General features: G+C 45.5%; 1 protein-coding gene across 5 annotated transcripts in view; it reads left to right on the forward strand.

Moving 5' to 3' along the window:
* The first annotated feature begins 1,342 nt into the window (after positions 1-1,342).
* The window catches only part of NOD1 (nucleotide binding oligomerization domain containing 1), a 49,599-nt gene continuing 28,134 nt past the window's right edge, over positions 1,343-22,807 (forward strand). For 2 of the 5 annotated variants that reach the window (XM_017878562.1, XM_017878629.1), the window contains exons 1-3: positions 1,427-1,513; positions 20,318-20,465; positions 21,115-21,203. The gene's annotated coding sequence lies outside the window, so the exon portion shown is untranslated. Of the gene's footprint in view, positions 1,514-3,610; positions 3,799-10,728; positions 10,920-20,317; positions 20,466-21,114; positions 21,204-22,807 lie in introns of those variants that run through there. The other 3 variants (XM_017878331.1, XM_017878416.1, XM_017878487.1) reach the window with 3 other exon arrangements.

The raw sequence follows: 22,807 nt of genomic DNA on the forward strand, positions 1-22,807 counted from the left end.
TTTTTTTTTTTTTTCTGAGATGAGTCTCGCTCTGTCGCCCAGGCTGGAGTGCAGTGGCGCAATCTTGGTTCACTGAAAGCTCCGCCTCCCCAGTGCCTGCCATTCTCCTGCCTCAGCCTCCAGAGCAGCTGGGACTACAGGTGCCCGCCACCTCACCGGGCTAATTTTTTGTATTTTTTAGTAGAGACGGGGTTTCACTGTGTTAGCCAGGATGGTCTCCATCTCCTGACCTCGTGATCTGCCAGCCTTGGCTTCCAAAAGTGCTGGGATCACAGGCGTGAGCCACCGCGCCCTGCCAGGGTGGGGCAGTTTTATAGGATTTGGGTGGGTAGTGGAAAACTACTCTCAAAGGGGGTTGTTCTCTGGCAGGCAAGGGCGGGGGTCACAGGGTGCCGGGTGGGGGAGCTTCTGAGCCAGGAGAAGGAATTTCACAAGGTAAATGTCATCAGTTAGGGCAGGAACCAGCCATTTTCACTTCCTTTGTGATTCTTCAGTTGCTTCAGGCCATCTGGCTGTGTAAGTGCAGGCTTGGGCTCAGAGGCCTGACCTTACAAGTTGGCACATTTGATCCTATCAACTTTACGTCTGCAGTTTCACATTTGATTTAAGAACATACTTTCTCTTTCTCAGAAAATAGCCTCTGATGGGAATTTTAATACTCGCAAGCATTAGTGGCTATATGATTGAATGTACTTCTTCAGTGTGAATAAGTGACAATTTACCGTAGCATCAATATCCTTTATGGACAGGTTCCCCATTCAAAATGTTTTAAACTATTTTATTGGGGACATTTATTAGTACGTTAAAAACTCCTTTACAACTTATTACAGCATATACATAGAACATAAAATGTGCACTGCCAAGAACAAATTTAAGGATAGGAAGAAAAGCTTAGATTTTTAAAAAAGTATAAATTGAAATGTATGCAGTGTTATTAAAATTTGATTACACTAAGCTGGATTTCCTCAGGACCACGTGTCGCGTATTAACAAGTCTCCCTATCATGTCCAGGCCTTGGCTCTGGTTGCAGGTGCTGGGTAGGCACTTTTAGGGGGACGGGCCTGGCACGACGAATTCCCAAGTGTGTCACCTCTGGGCGAACTTGGGCCTGTCCACTCGGCCTTGCGCGGTGGCATCGGCTGCTCACCCTCTCGCACCGGGCGCCCCTCTGCGTGCAGCTTTTCTCGCCCCTCCGCGCCCGACCCGGACGAGCGGCAACAGCAACACGGTGGGACCCTGCCTTGACCGGCCCCGCCCGACCGCGGCCTCTGCCAGCAGCCGGCAGGCTCTTGGGCGCGCCGACAGAGGGGCGCGGCTGAGGCTGTTGTCGCGGCCAGTTCCCGTTCCGGGCCCGCGAGGCGGCCGCCCTGGTCCTGCCCCTCCCTCGCGCAACTGCGGCCCAGCGCCCTCCCGGGCCACGGCGCTCCCTGGCCCCGGCGCCCCCGGACCACGGCGTTCTCTGGGCTCTTCTCTAGCTCTCAGCGGCTGCGAAGTCTGTAAACCTGGTGGCCAAGTAAGTCCCAGCGACTGGGGATTCGCGCGGGGCAGACGCTCTCTGGGATCCTGGGCGCTGCGAGCCAGGAGGCGCAGGGAGGCGGGATCTGCGTGCGGGCGGAACGCAGCGCGGCTCTGGAGGAGTTCTGGGTGGAACCAACCGGAGACACCCGCGAGTTTGAAGAATGTATCGAAAGTTGAGAGGGATGAACTTCACCGTCAGCGGAATCGTTTATCCCATTGTGGTCGAAGGCAGGGGTTCTCAATCGTGCCAGCATCTTAGAACCACCTGGGGAGCTTTTAAAATCCAGATGTCCAGGCTGCACCCTAGATCAATTCCGTCAGAATTTCACGGAGTCAGACCCAGGACTCCGTATCTTTTAAAAGCTCCCCAAGTGATTCCAGTGTGCAGCCAGCGTTGGAGGGTTTGTGACCAAAGGCTGGAAGGGCAGACAGGGGCCTTCATGGAGTCTTCATGGAGTCCCGCCTGCAGACGGGACAGCTGCTCCCAGTGTCCTGCTTGGTCCTGGAGACAGGGTGAGAACTTCCCTTTGGTTTCAAGCTCCACAAAGTAAGGAAATGAGACAATGCTTGGCAAGGTCGCCTGAATATCACATTCAAAAAAGCCTCCAATGTGCGCAGTGGTTTTGGCACATTGTGAAAAACATAGGAAATGACAGATGATGATGTCCCATTGGCTCTGCATTCTAGGAAAGGTTTCGGTTGTTGGTGTTTGAAATTAAGTCTGGGGAAGCTAGTAAACCCATGGCCTTGATGACTTCTGGCCTTTCTGCTTTAAGGGTGAAGCCAGGGCTGGGCGCGGTGGCTCACGCCTGTAATCTCAGCACTTTGGGAGGCCAAGGCGGGCGGATCACCTGAGGTCGGGAGTTCAAGACCAGCCTGGCCCAACATGGTGAAACTCTGTCTCAACTTAAAAAAATAAAAATAACAATAATTAACTGGGCGTGGTGTCACGTGCCTGTAATCACAGCTACTCGGGAGGCTGAGGCAGGAGAATTGCTTGAACCCGGGAAGCAGAGGTTGCAGTGAGCCGAGATCGCGCCATTGCACTCTAGCCTGGGCAACAGGAGCGAAACTCCGTCAAAAACAAACAAACAACAACAAAAAGTGAAGCCAGAAGCCGTGCTCGCCAATGTTGAAGATTGAACTATCACTTTCAGGGAAGAGTAAAAGAGTAACTCCACGATGCATCTTAGAGAGGAGTGGATACCCTGTTCTCACCCGGGCGTAGATGCCAGGGGCCAGGTAGCTGAAATCCAGGCAAGCCAGGCATTGACAAAGTACAGACTTCTACCGAATATGCCAGACAGATAAGCAAGCTATGTTTAAAACAAACAGCAGTGTGGTAGAAGAGGGGTCTTTCAAAGATTGTAAGAAGAGTAGGTTTTATTTTTGTGGAGTGGAGAAATAAGTTCACACTTTGGAACCCATCAAATCTGGATCCAAACTTGGATTCTATCACTTCTATGCTGTGCCTTTGGGCAAGTTCCTTGACCTCTCCAAGCCCCTGTTTTCCCACCTGTAAAATGAAGAGCAACTCTCTCCTGAGGCTAGCATAGTTCAGTGAGATGATGTGCATCACACACCTGGAAGGTGGTGGCGCTGGCAGGTGCGCTGGCAGGTGCTCTGGCAGGGGTAGTTATTAGACACTGGAGTGGCAGTTTGTGCCTGTCAATTGTTTACTTAGTACAGCCACCATGAGGAAGAATGTTTGTATAAAATGTCCCCTTCAACGCTCCATTCCTTCTCCCACCCTGCTGCCCAGCTCAGGGCCTTAGCAGGCTTTAAGTCTGGAATCTTAGGCTGCAAATCCCCTCACTCCCCCAGGGCATATTAATGGCTCTGGAATACAGTTTTACTGCATGTGATAGAAATGAATGTTTTGACACACACACAGAAAAACTGTTCTTAATATTGAGACTTCCTCCCTTCTGTTGCCACATATATATCTTTTAAATGACTTTCCAAGAAAGCTGGGCTGTGGACAGGGTCTCAGAATTAGTGTATGTGCACACACACGCATGTTGCTCCCTGCTGGCAACATCCTCACACCACACCCTTGATGTTCCTGTTTTGCTCCTGACTCTTGGCCTAGGGACAGTGAATCTTTCTTCAATGACCAAGGACAGTCAGGGATCTGAGGAAGGGAGAACCCAAATTCTACAATTGCTGATGCCTGCGTCCCAGCTGGAACTTTACCCTGGTACATGCTCTGTGCATCACGGACGGTCACTTTGATCCTAACAGCAGCGCTGTTTGGATTAGACATCAGAAATAGAAACAGTAAGTAATATAGGCATAAAGATCAAGTGTTTTTCTAGTGTATGTGTGATCACTGATATTTGCTTACACAAGACTATCAAAGTCTTATCTCTCATTCAAAGAAAAGGATTCAATATTTGCTCAAAATCTAAGATATGAACGTAGAATTTAAGGTTTAAGTTACTAGTTTCTTCTATCATTCTTATTATTGGGGGGATTTGTTTTAGGCGAGAAGAAATTAGAAAAGCTAAAATGTGTACTTATGCTGAATTTTTGTCATGCAGAGGCTCTAGGTATCTTGCAAGTTTTCAGAACTCCTGTTTTCTTTTATCTTCTGGGGACAGTCAGTTGCATGTCACACAAAGGGCCTTCTTTGATTTACCCAAAAGGTCTGAACTGGTTTCTAGAAAAACTCTTTAGTGCATCAAATACTCGCTGAGGGCAAGTGTTGTTTCTAAACTTGACTCTTGTGGTAAGAGGTGAGTAGTCACTGGCATGTCAGTTAGTTGACATTTTTTACCCACACTAGAAAGTTCATCCAAGCAAGACTTCCTGGCTTGAACTCTTATTTAAACATGTGTTTTATCTGGAACTGCCACAGACCAAACTGTGGGCAAAGATTCCTGTGCAGAGTTGGCCAAGGCAGGCATGCCACCACCTCTTCCCTTTGCCATCCTCCCTGTCTCTGGAGCCATTGAGCCAACTGGGGATGATGCCACTCTGAAGGGATCTTACCTTGGTCCTCTAATGCGGCAGAGTTCCCTGATGAGGCATATCCTTAGAACCAACAAGGCAGTTTTGCATTATACTGTGTGGAAATTAATAGTTACTCTCTAGTAAACTGCCGCTTTAGAATTTGTTTTACTGAAGTGTCCTTTTCCTCCAAATTATAGAACACTGTAGTAAGGGCCCAGATAATTGCAAAGTGAATATCAGATTAGTGCCAGGTTTTGGCAGATTAAGATTTTAATAAAGCATGAACATCTACCACGATTATGTTTGTTTCAGAAAGTTGGTATCCCTTGGCCTTCTGTTGTCATTGCCACCATACAGGTTAGGGTCAGAATTGGGAGAATGTAGTCACTTGGTAGATATTTTCAGAGCCACCTGCAACTGGGCCTGGCAGTCACATATTGCTAAGTAAACTCCTTACATGGTAGCAGAGCCGAGAGCAGATGATGATTTACTTCGGAGAGTATTCTTGTTCTAATTCCCAAAAGATTAAAGGTCTAATGAGTAAGAACTTCCCCTGCTTCTTGTAACGCATGCCCAGATTGCTGCCTATGACCTCAAAACCAAACCTTCTTGGAGGGAACTGGGGGAAGCTAGGCTTTTTTGGCAGGGGATATCCTAACTCCTTACAAGACAGGCCCCTTCAGTGAGTGGGTCATTCCTGGACTCTATTTAACAAAGCTAGTGTTTATTCTTTTTTTTTTTTTTGAGACAGAGTCTCACTCTGTCACCCAGGCTGGAGTGCAGTGGCGCCATCTTGGCTCACTGCAAGCTCTGCCTCCCACATTCACGCCATTCTCCTGCCTCAGCCTCCCAAGAAGCTGGGACTACAGGTGCCCGCCACCACGCCAGGCTAATTTTTTTTGTATTTTTAGTAGAGACGGGGTTTCACCATGTTAGCCAGAATGGTCTCGATCTCCTGACCTCGTGATCTGCCCGCCTGAGCCTCCTAGAGTGCTGGGATTACAGGCATGAGCCACTGTGCCCAGCCTAGTGTTTCATACTTAATATGAAAACAGGCATGTTGATGATTTCAAATAGAGATGTTGGATCTATAACGTATACCAGACATGTGGGGCTGAAATGGAAGAAACAATGGGTTTTGGAGTCAGAACCGGGATCAAGTTCCTATTTTATTCCTTAATTCAGGGGTCCCCAATCCCTAGGCCATGGACCAGTACCAGTCAGTGGCCTGTTAGGAACTGGGCCACACAGCAGGAGGTGAGCAGCAGTGAGCTAGCATTACTGCCAGAGCTCTGCCTCCTGTCAGATCAGCGGCGGCATCAGATTCTCATACGAGGAGAACAGTATTGTGAACTGCACATGGGAGGGGTCTAGGCTGTCCATTCCTTATCAGAATCTAATGCCTGATGATCTGAGGTGGAACAGTTTCATCCTGAAGCCATCTCCTGCATACCCCCATTCGCCCACCGTCTGTGGAAAAATTGTCTTCCACAAAACCAGTTCCTCGTGCCAAAAAGGTTGGGGATCACTGCCTTAACTAACTGTGTGACCTTCGCCAACATACTTAGCCACTCCAGCTCTGTGTCCTCCTTTGTAGTTACAATAATGCCTTTCTTGTTGGGTAGTTTTCAGTATTTGATGAGCTAATCTATGTAAAGTGCTTAGCACATCACCCACCTTCTAGTAAGTCATGATTATGATGATAAAGATTATGATGATTACTTTGGTTCCAGGGCTGGTCTTTCCTTCTCCTAGTTGTGTGACTTCAGATAAGGTTTTTAATCCTCTTGAGCCTTGGCTTTTGAATCTGTAAAATGGGCTAACTCTACCTATCTGGAAAGATTGCTTTGAGGCTTGATTTGATTACATGAAATGATGACAGGCCTGATCTGGTAGACCCTAAATAAGAATAGTATTTACATAGACTTCCTGTGTCCCACACTGGTCTAAGAGTTTAGGGTTTTTGTTGTTTGTTTTTTAGCGCATTTTATCTTCTCAGTGACCCTGTGCAGTGGTTATCATTTGCCCTGTTTTATAGAGGAGACAACTGAGGCTCAACAAGATTAAATAACTAGCCCAAAGTCTATCCCAGGACTTGAAGCAGAGTCCCTGTTCTTAACCACTGCCCCAGCTGCTCAGTGAGTACCCCAGCCCCTGCTTATTCTACCTACCTCCTGAAGCCCACCACCTGCCATTAATAGCCAGATGTGCTTATGCTCTGCGTAGGGCCGTATTTCTGGAAAACAGAGCCCCTGCTTCCAAAGAGCAGCTTACTTAGGAAGTGAAAGTGGAGGCTTACTCCTCCTGTCACCTCCTCCCACTTCCAGATAACGTTAAACCTCATCCATTGCTTAGGCTGGTTAATCTAATATCAACTGAAAAAAAAAAAATCTGACACTGGTATTGACTAACATTATTAGAGTGGGTTACAATGTTAGTTTTGAGATAAATGTCATCTTGATGCACTGAGATTGTTAGTCTTTGTGTCATAAAACATGCCTTTACCCAGACAGATGTGGGGGGTATTTGGAAGACAGAAACCAGGCCTAGGAAATCCCAGGTTGAGACTCAGGTGGACAGCAACAGTATTGAAAACAATATTACATCGAAGGTGCAGTGGTCTGTTCTAAGTACACCACCTTTTTTGACATTCCTTACTCATCCTCCCTCTCCTTTACCCCAGTGGCTTTGGCCTCTTCTTGAGTTCTGGCAGTCTTCCCTGAGGTCTGGGTAAGTGTCATTTGGGGGCCCAGAAAGGCAAATTCTCTGTTGAGTGAGGTGTGGCTGCTTTAGCATTCCTGAAAATGAGGTAGTAATTGTTTTTCTGACTTTCTGTGGTTGTGAAGTGCTCTGCTGGCCCCTACCCTGGTGTGGAAGGCTGTTAGAAAGCTATTTGCAGCTCTTGGTTCCTTCTGGCATTATGGGGTTTCAATTCTGCAACATGTTGGTTCAACAAATATTATCAGAAAATCTTGCTGGTGCCAGGAGTCTACTAAGTACTTGGATTACAGCAATGAATGGAACAGACCCAGCCTCTGACCATATGGAATTTGTAGGCTGGGGGGTGGAGAGGATGTCCTAGTCAGCTTGGGTTGCTAAAACTATCATAGACTGGAGGGCTTAAGCAACAAACATTTATCTCTCACACTTCTGCAGGCTGGAAGTGTGAGACCTGGTTGCCAGCATGGGAGTTTGGTGAGGACCCTCTTCCTGGTTTGTGAAAGAGGTCTCTCATGTCTCTTGCTATAAGGGCACTAATCCCATCATTGGGGCTCTACCTCCCTGACCTCATTTAAACCTATTCACCTCCCAACAGCCCTATCTGTAAACACCATCAAACTGGGGGTTCTCCCTCACCATGTGAACTTTGGAGGGACATAAACAACAGTCCATAAGTAGGAGGTTAGGGCAGTAAGCACACAAGTAAATACATAATTATAACTTGTGGAAAGTGCTTTAAGTGAAAACAACAGCATGTCATGAGACAGGAGATCAGAGTGGAACTAGAATTAGGAGAGTCTGGGGATACCTCTCAAGGAATGAGCCTTTTCAACTAGGACTTGGGATGGAAAAAAGAGTGAAATCATGCTGGATGCAGGGAACAGTGGGTTCAAAGACCCAGAGGTGAATGGGAAGCATGTGGGTGTGTTGAATGGCTGGTGAGGTAAGGCCCAAGCCCAAGAGGGTACAGAGCTAAATAATGAGACATACTTAGGCCAAGCAGGGCCTCCTGGGCTGGGTAAGGATTTGGGGTTTTATTCTAAAGTGCAGAGGGAAACTTTGGGGGAATTTCCCCTCCTGACTTTTCCCTGTCATTCATAATATACAAGAAAAAGATCATTAACCACCTCTGTTTATTCAGATAATGAACAATCTGTACTTCTTAAGCTATATAAACCTTGTCTTAGTGTGTAAAATAATTCTGGAAAGTATGGTTTTCAATCTCCAGATGAGGGAACTGAGGCTCAAAACAAAGTGAAAGAAGGCAGAAGCAGGATTTGGAGCCAGTCTGCCCAGCCCACAACACCTGTTCCGTAGTTTTCTGGGACAGATGAGTGTAAATGGGTGTGGGCCTTCTAGGCACCCAGCATCCTTCATCTGGAACTTCAGTGGATGGACTAGGGTGGAGTCCAGTCCTTCCTGGCTCTTTGGAAACAGGAACAAAAGACCCCGAAGAGTGGAGGGAGGTTGGGCATGTGTAGGTCAGGGGTTCAGAATCTGCAGGCACCAAATGTCAGGGTCCCCTGACTATGGGAAGGGCTGTCAGTTTTTCATGCTAGTCTGTTCTGCTCCTCCTAGCTATTGCCCAGAAGTCCCAAAGGGGGTGCCTTCCAGGCTCTGTTCACCTTTGAAAATCTGAATTCATCATTTGCGTGCACTTGGGAGGCCCAGGGTTTGGAAAAAAGAAATTCTTTATTGGGAGCTTTCAGGTCACAGGAAAAGCCTCCACTGTGTGGGGCCCACATCCTTAGCACCGCATGCTGGCTGCTTCCAGGCATCTGCACTGACCCTGTTTCTCCTTCCTTGCTGTGAAGCGGTCATGAGGTTGCAGAGCCAGATGTGTTGCAGGCCAGGTGTATCTTGGCTGGTTGGGCCTTCTGCTTAACATGGGACCTCACTTAGTGAGGGAAGAGAGCAGTCTTGGCCCAGGGGGTGCCGTGTCTGGGGCAGATACTTTAGGGGTTATGGCTCTGTCATCTTCTCAACCTCTCAATGCCACTCAGGGTCACCACACATAAATCCCTGGGTACTCTCCCACTTAGCTCTGTGACAGGTTTGTGTCCTAGATGCTTGCTGACTGTGTATACATGTTCAGTGGGGTTAATAAAAGTCTTCAACTAAGCATTTTGGCCAGCGATCAGCAGAGTGTTTATTTGCTGCGGGCCCAGTTTCAACTCCCACTTTGGTGGTGACTAATATATTTTGTTCTTGTGGAGTGCTTTTCATTTGATGAGCCCCAGACATTTTCTGTGTCAGTCCTAAATTCCACATCCAGATGTCCTCCAGCTTCCAGATCGGCCACTTCTGTGGCACTTTCCTCTGCATAAACACTTCAGCCCTCTCACAGAGTGGAGTTCCAGGAAACCAGTTTCCACTTCAAGGTTCCGTTGTTTTCTGCTGGCTTTCTTCATTAAGATATTTTTATTCACTGGCCCCTCAGAGATGAATATCAAGTGCAGTGTTTTAGAACTTTGTTTTCATAGCCTGCATAAAACCAAGAAAGTGTCAAGCAGTAGGTGATTAAGTACCAAGTCGCACAGGCGATGCTTTTGAGATTGACAGCTGGGCTCTGGTTAACCTTTGAGCAATAGAAAATATTGGTGATGGAAAATTGAATTTATTCACCAATAAACTTGGTAAGTGGCATTCCCTAAGTGAGCCTGTGAATTATGAAAATCCACATATCAGTGGACATGATGAAGCACCTGCTATTCGCAGTGTACTGGGCCAGATTCATTCATTCGATGGTTCCTATCTAGCACCCTCTATGTGCTGGAGATATGGTGACTCACCAGATGGACACTCTCCCTTGTCGTCAGCGCTGGCCTTGAAGATGACAGATGGAAATGCTGGCCTAGGCCACCCTCTTGTAGGTCACAGCCAGTGCTTACTATGTGACCAGTGCTGTTCTAAATACCGTACACATGTGTATTAACTCATTGCATGCTCACAGAGATCCCTACATGGGGTAGGTGCAGTTATTATCTGTACTTACAGAGAAGAAAACAGAAGCACAGAAGAGAGCATTATTTGTCCAAGTCACATAGCTGGTGATTGGAACTAGATAGCCTGGCTTTAGAGTCTGTGCCCTTCACTGCCACTACCAACCAATGTGAAAGGGAAATAATCAACTTAGCACACAAAGTTTCACGCCCTCTGAAGCAGGTGGGGATAGAATACCATGGGCCCTCCTAGCAGGGAGAGATGGGCTTAGGGGAGAAACAGAGTAAGGTGGGAACCCTACCCTTTTCCCAATCTGACAGGTGATATCCCCGCTTGGGGGGATGGAGGAAATGTTTGGCTACTGAGGGGGCTACTCTGGCCAGAAGTAAACAAAAGAAGCAACTGTCTCGGGGCCAGGAGACTTGGATGCTAGTTTTGATTGATCCAGACAAGTTCAGGGCCCTGCCCAGGGCCTCTGTTTTCTCATCTCTAAAATAGGTGGCTTGGACAACATTCTGTATGACCTCAGGAGCCCAGGATTTCAGCAGAGAGGGGAGGAGCTGGCTCTCTGTGCACTCTGAACAGAGTTTCCTGACCAGAAGATGTTTGGCTCTGAGAGATGTGGGGGCAGGCATTGGACTTCCCAGAAGGCCCTGGCAGCTATGAAAGGACGTATGCATTCCACTGTGGTCCCACCCCAAATGCTGACGTTGGCTGTGTCTGCATTCCTTTCTTTGTAGGCAGGGTGGCAGTGTCTGTGTGTCCGGAGCTCACACTATAAGGTACTTTGTATGAGAGACAGAGGGAACTAGAGGGAGGGAAGAGGGAGTAGGGAGGGGAAGGGAGTCGGGAGGGAGAAGGGAGATACCGAGAGGGACTGACTTCCATCTGCTTTCAAATTCTGAGGGATTAAGTGCTTTCAGATACTTAAAGTCAATGAGTGTTAATGGAGTTAAAAAGCTTCCAATAATAATTGTAGCTTCATCCATCTGCTAAATTTTCTCCAGAGTCGGCTGTCTATAGTATTCTGGTATGGCAGAGGCACACATGACCAGGCTTCTTTTCCAGGTTAAGTTCCTTAAGAAATTGTAAACCAAGCAAGAAAAACAAACAGACAACAACAAAACACAGATTGTTGTGGATTGTGCAGCAGAAAAAGTAGGACCCTGTTTGAGCTGACCAAGCGTGTGTGTTCTCCATGCAGCTCTGTCGAAGCTGTGTAAAATGTGTTCGGTGCTGACTCCTGCCAGATGCGGTTGGCATGGCTTCATCTGCCCAGCTGGCTGTTGGGTACCTTGCAGAATGATGAAGCCTGTTGTTCACGTCATCACCACAACCCTGAACATCCAAGCAGTGCATGTCAACGAGTAGAGTATAATTATCTTCTTTACTTGTAAAACTGTGGAGCCTGCGGATTAAATTCACCAAAATGAATCATATTCAAGAGAAGTCATTTCCCAAAGGAGAATTCAGATGTGGTCCCCACATTCATGGATATATGTGTGCAAGTTATGCTTGGGGTTGGTGGAGCCCACTCTAATTGACATTTACAATCTGGGTTATATCACCTCTGAGGTAGGCAGGCACCTACGTGAGGAATGATGGCTTTAACTTGGTTCATTCAATAAATGAATATCAGTTATCTATTCCTAATGTCCAGGATGGTGGTGGGCAGAATGTCTTAGAAGCCCATATTGTGTATAACAGGTTGTGACTTTACCAGAGATGGCATTTGCTGGTTAAACTTTAGTGATAGGATGTGTTTTTAACAGAAAGGGAAACAGAATCCGAGCTAGTTTTCTTGGTAATAATAACCATTTGGGTTGGGGAGCTGATACTGGGCGGGAGAATGTGAGGCCCCTTCGACATCATCCGTTTGCTGCTGAGAAATCAAAATTAAAACATCACTTGGTGTCAGAATGTTCCAGAAGGCAGTTGAGCTGCTAATGTGTTAAAGTGTTCAGAGGTATGTGTTATATGAAAAAAAGAGGAGATACAAGACAAAGGAAATGAAACGTTTGGCAATCATTGAGTATTTCTTCAATATGGTATTTCTTGTGGCTCTGGGATTTTAAAAATCCACTGGAAAGCCAGTGTTGTTGACTTTTGCTCTGTACTATTTTTGTGGGGACTGATTATTTTTCACTTTATATTCCTTATTTCTGACTAGGCTTAATGGTAACACCCTAAGTTGATGGCCTTCTACTAAATTTAAAACAAAATACAGGCCGGGAGTGGTGGCTCACTCCTGTAATCCTAGCACTTTGGGAGGTCAAGGCAGGAGGATCACCTGAGGTCAGGAGTTCAAGACCAGCCTGGCCAATGTGGTGAAACCCCGTCTCTACTAAAATACAAAATTAGCCGGGTGTGGTGGCAGGTGCCTGTAATCCCAGCTACTCAGGAGGCTGAGGCAGAAGAATCACTTGAAACCATGAGGCGGAGGTTGCAGTGAGCCGAGATCACGCCATTGCACTGCAGCCTGGGCAACAAGAGTGAAACTCCGTCTCAAAACAAACAAACAAACAAACAAACAAAAATAACAACAACAACAAAAAACTGTTCCTACCCACATTCCCATCAGATTTACTGTGATACTTTTGCCAAACAGGAAGAGCTTTTTATTTATGTACAGGTGCACAGAAAGTCTTAACATCTCATCTGAGTTTGTTTGGTCTTAATGAACCATCATTTAGTTTAATGAGACCAAACATTTTTTCTCTAGGGCAGATGGGCCCTTTGAGTTGAAAGTCACAGTTCCTCAAAAGAAGGCAGTCACTGAATGTTGTGCTGGCCTGCCTCGAGATGTCCTGAGATGCCCTCATGAGGAAAAGGCTCTAAAATATTTTAATCATGCAAGTGTATAGCCTTCTTATAAAAAATAAAACATTATGAATAAAAGTACTACCCTACTCCTGGTGTCCTCTACCTTTCCAGAAGTAATTTTTATTCTCACACCGTGTGTCTTTTCACAGATAGTTTTCTTGGCGTTTACATTCACGGACATATGCCTATGGAAAATGTGGAGTGCTTTGTGTATTTGGAGGGCAGGGGATGTGGGCAAGCCATATAAATGTTATTATACTCTATATTTCTTTCTGCAACTTGCATTTTTCAATTGACAGGATGTCTTGAGGATCTTTCTATGTCAGTACATACAGCTCCACCATGTTCTTTTTCATCACTGGTCTGCTTGGCTTTTATGGGTACCCACCCAATAATTCTAACAGAAATGATGGCTGTGGTTCTGTGGGGCCAAGTGAGGGGTGGAGTGAGGTGTCAGGACCAGGGACCCAACACCAGTTGGGAGAAGGTGAATGATGTAACCTCAGGACAAACAAAGAAGGTGCATGTTCTGCCTATTTTTCTTCCTAGTAAAGTAGTATTTCCCTATATAGATGACTGCTAAGTCTGAGGTAGACAGGGAATGGTGTTATATTTTATCCTCAATTTTGATTCCATAAATACTTATAGTATCTGAAAAAAGGTTGTAGCGACTTTTCTGTGCTAAGAGGGGTCCTTTACTGTAGTGGGCTCAAACAACCAAGGTTTTTTGTTTTGTTTATTTTTTAAGAAACAGGGGTCTCACTTGTCACCCAGGCTGGAGTACAGTGGTGTGATCATAGCTCACTGTAGCCTTGAATTCTGAACTTCTGGGCTCAAGTGATCCTCCTGCCTCGGCCTCCTGAGTCGTTAGGGCCATAGGCATGCGCCACCATGCCTGGCTATCAAACAATCAAGGCTGATTTCTTCCTCATATCTTATGTCCATTGCGAGTTGGCAAGAGCTACTCATTGTGGTTATTTGTGGGCCTGAGCTGATGGAGCTGCCCCCGTCTTGTGCTAATCATAGTGCCAGAAGAAAAAAAAAAAAATTGCACATTGATAAATTATGCAGTGATGCCTAAAAGCCTCCTACCCAAAGCAACGCGTTCCACTTCTGCTCGTGATTCGTGAGTTAAAGCCTGTAACTTCAAGGGGGTAGGGAAGTGTAATCCTACCAGGTGTCTAGGAGAAGAACCTGAACTGTTTGATGAGCAGAGTACTTCTACCACTGTGCTGGTTTTCAAGGAAGGGGTGGGAAAGTCTCTGAAAACTCTCCTATGACCCATACAGTTATATCCTAGAAGCCAGTCCTTTCTGTGTACATAAAATCACTGGCCTTTACCTGTGGCCGCCAAGGTGGCAGAGAGCAGAACTGTTTGGGAACTCACTTCAAGAAGTGGTCAGAGCTTGAGGAGGGAGGGTCAGGACAGGAGCAGAGGCAGATGGCATGGCACTGGGCCAGGTTCCATATGACCTGGATGCCAGCAAAGCTGGCCTTGGTTTTGCATATGCTTGTATTTGTTTCCAACCTATATAGCAAGTATCACAGTGGAAAAACTTACAGAATGGCCTGACTACACGGAGCTCACTGGTGAAGAACACTGGGCTGTAACTCTAAGAGAGCATCTGCTACATTGCTACAGAATGTTTTACAACAGGGCTTAGATCTGTTAGGAATCTTAGCTGCTACTGTTGCAACACCAGTTTGTGGAAAGCTGTGTTATTTATTTTGAAATATAAACATTAAACAAAAGAGCAAATAATGATTCCCAACAATTGGGTGCCTAAAAAAAGAGTGAAATCATGAGGCCAGTGTGGATGATGGGAAATGACTTTCTTGAGGTTTCTGTTCTCAATCTGGCCCCATCAGTTGGGATGGAGTCCAGTCTTGTCTGCTCATCCTGGGAGGAAGGCACTCATAGTCACACTGGAGCAGGGAAACCTCTGCTGGGTGATTCTGCACAGCATGAAGCTCCTGCTAAATGGATCATGTGTGCTAGTGTTTTTTAGGCTGCAGAGAACAGGGGCGCACTAGCCTCTCTATGTTCATGGGGGTTTATTATAAAGATACACAAAATAAGGGAAGCTGTGGCTGGTGGCCTCAGCTGTGGGAAGTCAAACCCACATGTACTGTGGGTTTTTGGGACTCAGCATCTCTCTAAATGGCTCAGATTTAAACTCCCTGAGAGAGGAACTCTAACCGTGTCTCCCTGTCACCTGCCATTACAGAGGGCTGCAGTGGAGCAGACTCCTGGCTGGAGCCCAAGGAAGCTCTTGAGAGCCACAGCACCCCCCTGCCTCTCTCTGCTCATTTCTTCTACCACACATTCACTGTACTTGTGATTCCTTGTTCTGTGTATGTCGGTCTTGCCCGGTTGTAAACTCTGTGAGGGCAGGGAGCTAATTGACTTCTGTGTGCCTCGGTTTCCTCATGTGTAAATTGGTGGTAACAATGACCCCTGCCATCTAGGGTTGTTGCAAGAATTAAGACAATAGAAATTAGTAAATGATTCGCTCATTACTGAGTGCCAGCCCTGGACTAGGCATTTTGTGCCTATTAACTCACTTAATCCTTACAGCAACATTTTGAGGTAGGAACTCTTACCTCGAGGCAATCACAGCACAGAAAGGATGGCTAACTTGCTAACAAGTGATGATCCTTATAATGAGTGATCTTATAATAAAGTCCCATGAACAGACATAACCTGAGAGTGCCCCTGTTCCCCACAGCCTAAATCACCAGCAAACACGGTCCATTTAACAGGAACTTTCCTCTAATTTGTTCATGAGTCAGAATTTGAGCACTGCTGTCTCTAGAGATCCCAGACACCACGGATGTAACCCTTATGTTGTCCTGCCTCTCACCATGTGTATAAAGCCTTAATATCCATGCTGACGCCCTAGTAAAACACTTGGTGTTAGCTATTATCAGACTAGGCCCTGCTGGAGCCCTTGCACAGCGCAGGGCCAGACATGAGGAAGTGCTCAGTGGATCTCTGTAGAAGGAGCGAACAAGGCTGCAACCTCATGGAGTTGTCCCACCACTCTCTGCCCCTGCCCACCCCGTCGCAGCTATCCCGTGGGTCACGCTGATGGTAGAGCACTGTCATGTGACTCGCAGCTGGCAGAGGCTGCTGGGCAAAATGTCCAGGTTTGCTGTAGCAGTTCAGGCAGGCAGGGCCGGGCCGAGGAAAGGGAGACCATTTGCCATTATCTTTGAGCCTCTCTTTGGCACGTAGAATTTCTCAGATGCAGAACTTTAAAGCAGCAGAGTGGCAGGTGAGTTCTTACCCTTTTTTATAAAAGAAAAACCAGGGAAAGCAAAGCATTCTGCTTTCTTCTGCAGCTCAAAAGAGGGCCTTAGCAGTTACAAAGAAACACAAGATAATGGTAAGAGTACAACAAAAACATGCTGTGATGTCAAACATGCAAAAAGTCAGTGTAGGCGCAAATGCATGCAGAGAAAAGCTGAGAGGAAGTGCTCCAAAATGAGAATAGTGGTTACTGCATATGGGTAATAGGGAACTTAATTTATTCCTCTAAATTTTTTTTTTTTTTTTTTTTTTTTTTGCATTTCCCAAGTTTTCTACAGTGAGCAGGTATTGTATTATACTTACAGAAAAAGTTATTAAAACATAGAAAGGTACATGTAGAGAACATCTTTATAATTTTTTTTTTTTTAAATCTTAGTATCTCAGTTATAAGAAATGCACATCGCCTCTCAGAGTCCCCTGGGACAGGGCAAGGAAAGAAAGAAGCCTGGGGTGAAAGTGACACTGAGTGTGTGTGTATCTGTGGTTTCTCTGGGACCACCCGATGATTTAGGGACAGAGTCCTGGTTGCTCTCCAGGAGGTGAGACTCCTTTTGAGGTCAATCATTTCCTGATGGGTCCTGGTGGCCTCACGAGATATTAATATAGTATAGTTTGGTCAGTACCCATTTCTGTTTCCCAGCTTATTAACACTTCCTATTGCTCATCACTTTTGTTTTTGTCTTGGGATCATTTTTCTTCTACCTGAAAACTCTATTTAGTATTTATTTTAGTGCAGATATGGTAGCAACAAAGTCTCAGTTTTTACCTGGAAAAACTTTATTTTGCCTTTGCTTAAAAGAAAATCAATTTCATGGAAGTATAATTTCATACAATAACATTCACAGATTTCAAGCGTATGGGTTGCTGACTTTTGACAAGTTGTATGTATCTATATGTATATTCATACATACAGACACACATATGTGACTGTATAAAAGGGAGAGAGCAAGCACTGCAATCAAGACACAAAACATTTCTATCTCCCCAGAAATGACCCTTATTCCTCTTTGCAGTCAATTTCTCCCCCACTCCCATCTGCCCCCTGCCTCAGGAAACCATTGATCTGATTTCTAGATCAGATTTTCAGAATCACATGCATGAAATCTTTTTTTCTGAGATGGAGTCTCACTCTGTCATCCAGGCTGGAGTGCAATGGCACAATCTTGGCTCACCGCAACCTCCACCTCCCGGATTCAACCAGTTCCTCCTGCCTCAGCCTCCCTGGTAGCTGGGATTACAGGTGTGCGCCACCATGCCCTGCTAATTTTTGTATTTTTCAAGGAGACAGGGTTTCACAATGTTGGCCAGGCTGGTCTCGAACTCTTGGCCTCAAGTGATCCACCTGCCTTGGCCTCCCAAAGTGCTGGGATTACAAGTGTGAGCCACTGCACCCAGCCCTATGTACTCTTTTGAGCCTGGGTTCTCTTACTCAGTGTAGTATCTGTGACACTCATTCATGATGTATTCTTGTTTCATTGGCATTTATTGTTGAATTGTGTTCTACTGTATGAATATGTTATACTTTGTCAATCCATTTACCGGCAGTTGTCCTCTGTGTGAGCCACAAGTTATTCTATTATAACCAGGACTGGAAGTCCCTTGTTTTTTAAAAAAAAAAAAAAAAACCGGAAAAAAAAAAAAACAAAACCCGTCAGAACCCCTGATTCTTTTCAAAAGGCGGGTTTCTAGAAGGGAAAGTTACTAAATAGAAAGTTTTCAGAGTCTGTTGACACATACTATGTCAAAGGACTTTCCAGAGACTTCCACAGATTTACATTTCCACCAGTGGTATAGGAGAGTCCTGACTCACCAAACATCAACAGCATTTTTGTATCTTACTCTCTGATCTTTGCAAGAATGCAAAGCTGCCAAATTGTATGCAGCAGTGAAGGGAATTTTACATTGAGTATAAACCAGTAGGTCCAGTATGTATTTTCTTCCTGAGTTTGCAGAATTTTCAGTGACCTCACGTCTTTAACCTCTGTCTCACTGAGTTGCCGATGAAACTGATCTGAAAAGCCAATTAAGATCATTCCTGGCCGGGTGCGGTGGGTCACGCCTGTAATCCCAGCACTTTGGGAGGCGGAGGTGGGTGGATCACGAGGTCAGGAGATCAAGATCATCCTGGCTAACATGGTGAAACCCCGTCTCTACTAAAAATACAAAAAATTAGCAGGGCGTGGTGGCAGGCACCTGTAGTCCCAGCTACTGGGGAGGCTGAGGCCGGAGAATGGCGTGAACCCGGGAGGCGGAGCTTGCAGTGGGCCGAGATCGCTCCACTGCACCCCAGCCTCAGGGACAGAGCGAGACTCCGTCTCAACAACAACAACAACAACAACAACAAAGATCATTCCTGGCATCAGTATTTTAAATGGAAGGACAGCAGGCAGGAACTCTGACGTCTCACCACCCTAGCTTTTAGTGATTGCCCTGGAGTGGCGCTGTCCACTTAAGTAGCCCCGGCCACATGTGGCTCTTGAGCACTGGATATGTGGTTGATCCAAACTGAGATGTGAGGTTAAAACACATGCCAGGTTTCCAAGCCTTAGTATGAAGAAAAAGAATGTAAACTATCTCATTAATAAATTTTGTGTTGATGGGCTGGGTGCAGTGGCTCTCACCTGTAATCCCAGCACTTTGGGAGGCCGAGGTGGGAGGATCACTTGAGGCCAGGAGTTCAAGACCAGCCTGGGCAATATGATGAAACCCTGTCTCTACTAAAAATTCAAAAATTAGCCAGGTGTAGGGGTGTGCACCTATAATCCCAGCTACTTGGGAGGCTGAGGCAGGAGAATTGCTTGAACCCAGGAGGTGGAGGTTGCAGTGAGCCAAGATTGTGCTACTGCACTCCAGCCTGGGCAACAGAGTGAGTGAGACTTCATGTCAAAAAAATAATAATAACAAATACATAAATTTTGTATGGATGACATACTGAAATATTTTGAGTGTATTAGAATTAAAATATATCATTGAAATTAATTTCACCCGTCCATTTTTACTTTTATTAATGTGGCTACTAGAAAGTTTTAAATTACTGGGAAGCTGTGTCATATTTCAATTCATTAGAACTGCTCTGTGGTCTTCTTTTTCCCTTTGAAGATCCGCCATCCTGCAATCCCTGCTTCCTTTTCACCAGAGCAGCTTCCCTGAATCTTCTCCTGGAGGCTCTGCAGACCTTGTATTTAGTTTGGAAGATCACATTGCAGGATGGGACTTGGGCACTGGTTTCTGTGAGGAGCCTGGAGTGGTGAATTGCCCCTGGGATTCCCTTACCCTGGGAACTAACCCTCTCTGAGGGCAGAAAGCTAGAAAGAATAAGAGTTGGGAGGAGATGCCTGTGCAAGCCCCAGCTCCCTTCAGGGCTCCCTCATTGCCCACAGGCTCTACCCCCACCTGCCTTAGCCTCAGGAGATGGCTTTTGGTGGTGGACTCACCCTCCTCTGATCTCCTCTGTTTCATTTTTCCAATTGGTGATCCATCTTTTGTTCTGCGGTGCGTCCTTTTTTTCTGGCTGCCTCCATTAGCTTGGTTTTTTTCTTTGGGTATTCCCTGGAGCTGCCTTACCAGGATCTCCAACTTCAGTCCCCATTGGTCTGCACCACTGGCCTGGGAAAGCCCCACTGAGGAGAGCAGACCCAGCTCCCAGATACCTGGCCCTGGTCCAACCTTGGTCTTCTCTTTGCCTGGAAGAAAGAACCAGACCCTCTTCATCAACTGGACCCACCCTTTACCAAGTAAAGAAAGGAAAGGATTGCCTGCCAGGGCCAGCAGATCTCTGGCTCTTTGGTGTTTCTGATAATAAGTGCCCATGAACTTTAAATTGATCTCCAGTCTCCCATGGTATGGTTTTGGTCTACCCTTAGATTCTGTTTACCAGGTCTGAGTTCAGTTTCTCTGTTTTCCTTTCCAACATCCATACCTTGTTAAGTTCTTGCTGAATTGAGCTAACTCTGCACACTTGATTAAATCTTAAGCCAGGGCTCTAGAAATTATAAAGTAGCCTCCTTGCCAGATGGCTGTCATATAATATATTGCTTTATTTAGGTGATTGTAAGTCAGGAGACTTTCCTTCAGTTTCTGCCTTTGATGGCAAGAGGTGGAGATACCTGTCTATGGCGGCGATTACAGAAAACATCTGGGAAGACAAGTTGCTGTTTTTATGGGAATCGCAGGCTTGGAAGAGACAGAAGCAGTGAGTAAAATGGGCCCCTCGTGGGAGGCGGGCAAAGGTCGGGAAAGGAGGGATGAAGGAAGTTGTGCAATACCCCTTCCCAGCTTTCTAAAGAATGGAGCATGACGTTGAAAAACGCTAAATCACAAAGAGAGAGCGACTTCTTTCCAGTTTTCTCTCAGCCTTGTGATGATCTTAAAGAGAAAGTCTCAATTCTGTGCTACTGTGTCTTTAACATCTCTCAGATGCTTCCGAGAGAAAACAGGCCCCAACCACAGCAGGACTAGCTGGAATACAGTAATATTGTTGTATTTCTGGTGAATTAATTTTTGTGTTACTTTCTATGCATTGCAAAGGATTTTTTTTTTTTTTTCTGTTTCTAATGGTGACATAACATTCCTTTCAAATTATTAGCGTTTTCAAAACTCAATTGAAAACAAAAAGTTAAGCAAATAAAGTACAGGTGTGTCTCAATTATGGCAAGAACCACCAAAAAGTGACTATAGTGGGGATGTTGAACGTTTGGAAAACACTGTCCTAAAAGAATAAGGTACAGAGAGTAGTCTGATATCTGGGAATACTAGATTTTAAAATTATTCTCTTGCCAATTTTATTCATTCATTCACCATGTGCCACAATGATTTTTTTAAGTCTTTGTTTGATTTTGCAGATTCCAGAAAGAAATTGGAAATTGAAGATTTAAAGAATGTTGTTTTAAAATATTCTAACTTCAAAGAATGATCCCAGAAACTTAAAAAGGTATTATTAACTGCTAATTTAAGTTTAATATTGTCAACTGGTATGCTTTAAATGAGCCAATTTTTTAAAGCTAAGGATCCTAAAGTGGGTCATAGAATTGACCGCCATGGAAAATAGCCGGGTGTGGTGGCTCATGCCTGTAATCCAAACAATTTGGGTGGCTGAGGCAGGCAGATCACTTGAGGTCGGGAGTTCAAGACCGGCTTGGCCAACATGGTGAAACCTTGTCTCTACTAAAAATACAAAAATTAGCTGGGTGTGGTGACACACGCCTGTAGTTCTAGCTACTTGGGTGGCTGATGCAGGGTAATTGCTTGAGCTCGGGAGGCAGATGTTGCAGTGAGCCAAGATTGTGCCACTGTACTCCAGCCTGGGCCACACAGTGGGACTCTGCCAGAAAAAAACAAAAAAAAAAAAAGAAAAAAGAAAAGGAGAAAAGGCTGGATTAGCATTTAATAACTTTTATTAGAACAATAACCAATATTTTCATACCTTTAAATTTTTTTGGTGAGGATCTCTTGCTCTTCTGTTGCTGATAATTTGAAATTGTACTCTTTCCTGCTCTATCATTTGGGTTCTAAAAAGAAAGCTATTGCGTGGGGTCTGGCATTTGATAGGTTAAAAAAAGAAAACATGGAAGCGTGTCAAAGAGCAGGAGACTCATGTGCCCTTGGTGGAAAAAAAATTGAGAACCAATGGACCTGAATGTTAACAGATGTGGCTTGTGAAACATATTAATGATGTGGATAGTGTTAAAAGACCTATGAACTTTTTTTTGAACTACAAAAAAACTTTTTTTTTAAACTCTCTCTCTGAAATGCATGGGTTTTCCTGCCTAGACAAACGACAAAGTGGCCAATTCCAGGCCTTTCCGCTTCCAAGATCATTTTACACATGCAAGTATGCCTGGACAAGAAGAGGCTGAAGGGTCTGCTGTGGGATTTTTTTAAAAAATTATTATTATTATTTGCTGTTACTGTTACAAGGAAGGTAATGAGTTCAATTTTGGGATAACTCAGATAAACCCAAGTGTTTTTTAATGCCCAAATAAAATAGCTTGGGTCCCTGTTCCTACCCAGACAAGAAACTCAGCACTTGTTTTCAAGGGTTTCCAGAGAGATGCCTCTCTTGGGAATCTAATCCCGGGAACTCCGTGCCTGCTCTCCCTCTTCCTCCTGTACCTCTGCCCTCCCTCTGTCCCGCTTCATGCCACGTGGGGCCATTGCGTCTCCCTCCTTCCCCAGGGTGCTTGTGTATAACAGACTTTGCTGAAGGTCAAGGACACGGGGGAAGAGGTTATAGCACAAACCAAAATGGGCAACAGTGACTGAGACATCACTGTCCCCAGGTTCCTTGGCTCTGGCTACCACAGGAGACTTCATGCTGTGGTCTCTCTCCTTAGGCTATTTTGTGCTGAGACCCTGTCTCCCACCAAACCCCACAGGTCCTTCTTTCCCAGTTCTGGGCCTGTTCCCTGCTTGGGGAATGCAGAAACCTGCAAGCCCTGTTAACCTTATTATGTAAAATAATACACCTTTCCATCTCTATCTCAGTCTAAGATCGAAGCACACTTTTGCTTTATAGTAATAATGAAGAAGTTTTGA

Source organism: Rhinopithecus bieti, unplaced genomic scaffold (assembly GCF_001698545.2).
Source record: "Rhinopithecus bieti isolate Rb0 unplaced genomic scaffold, ASM169854v2 scaffold_429, whole genome shotgun sequence".
In the NCBI taxonomy this organism is placed as follows: domain Eukaryota; kingdom Metazoa; phylum Chordata; class Mammalia; order Primates; family Cercopithecidae; genus Rhinopithecus; species Rhinopithecus bieti.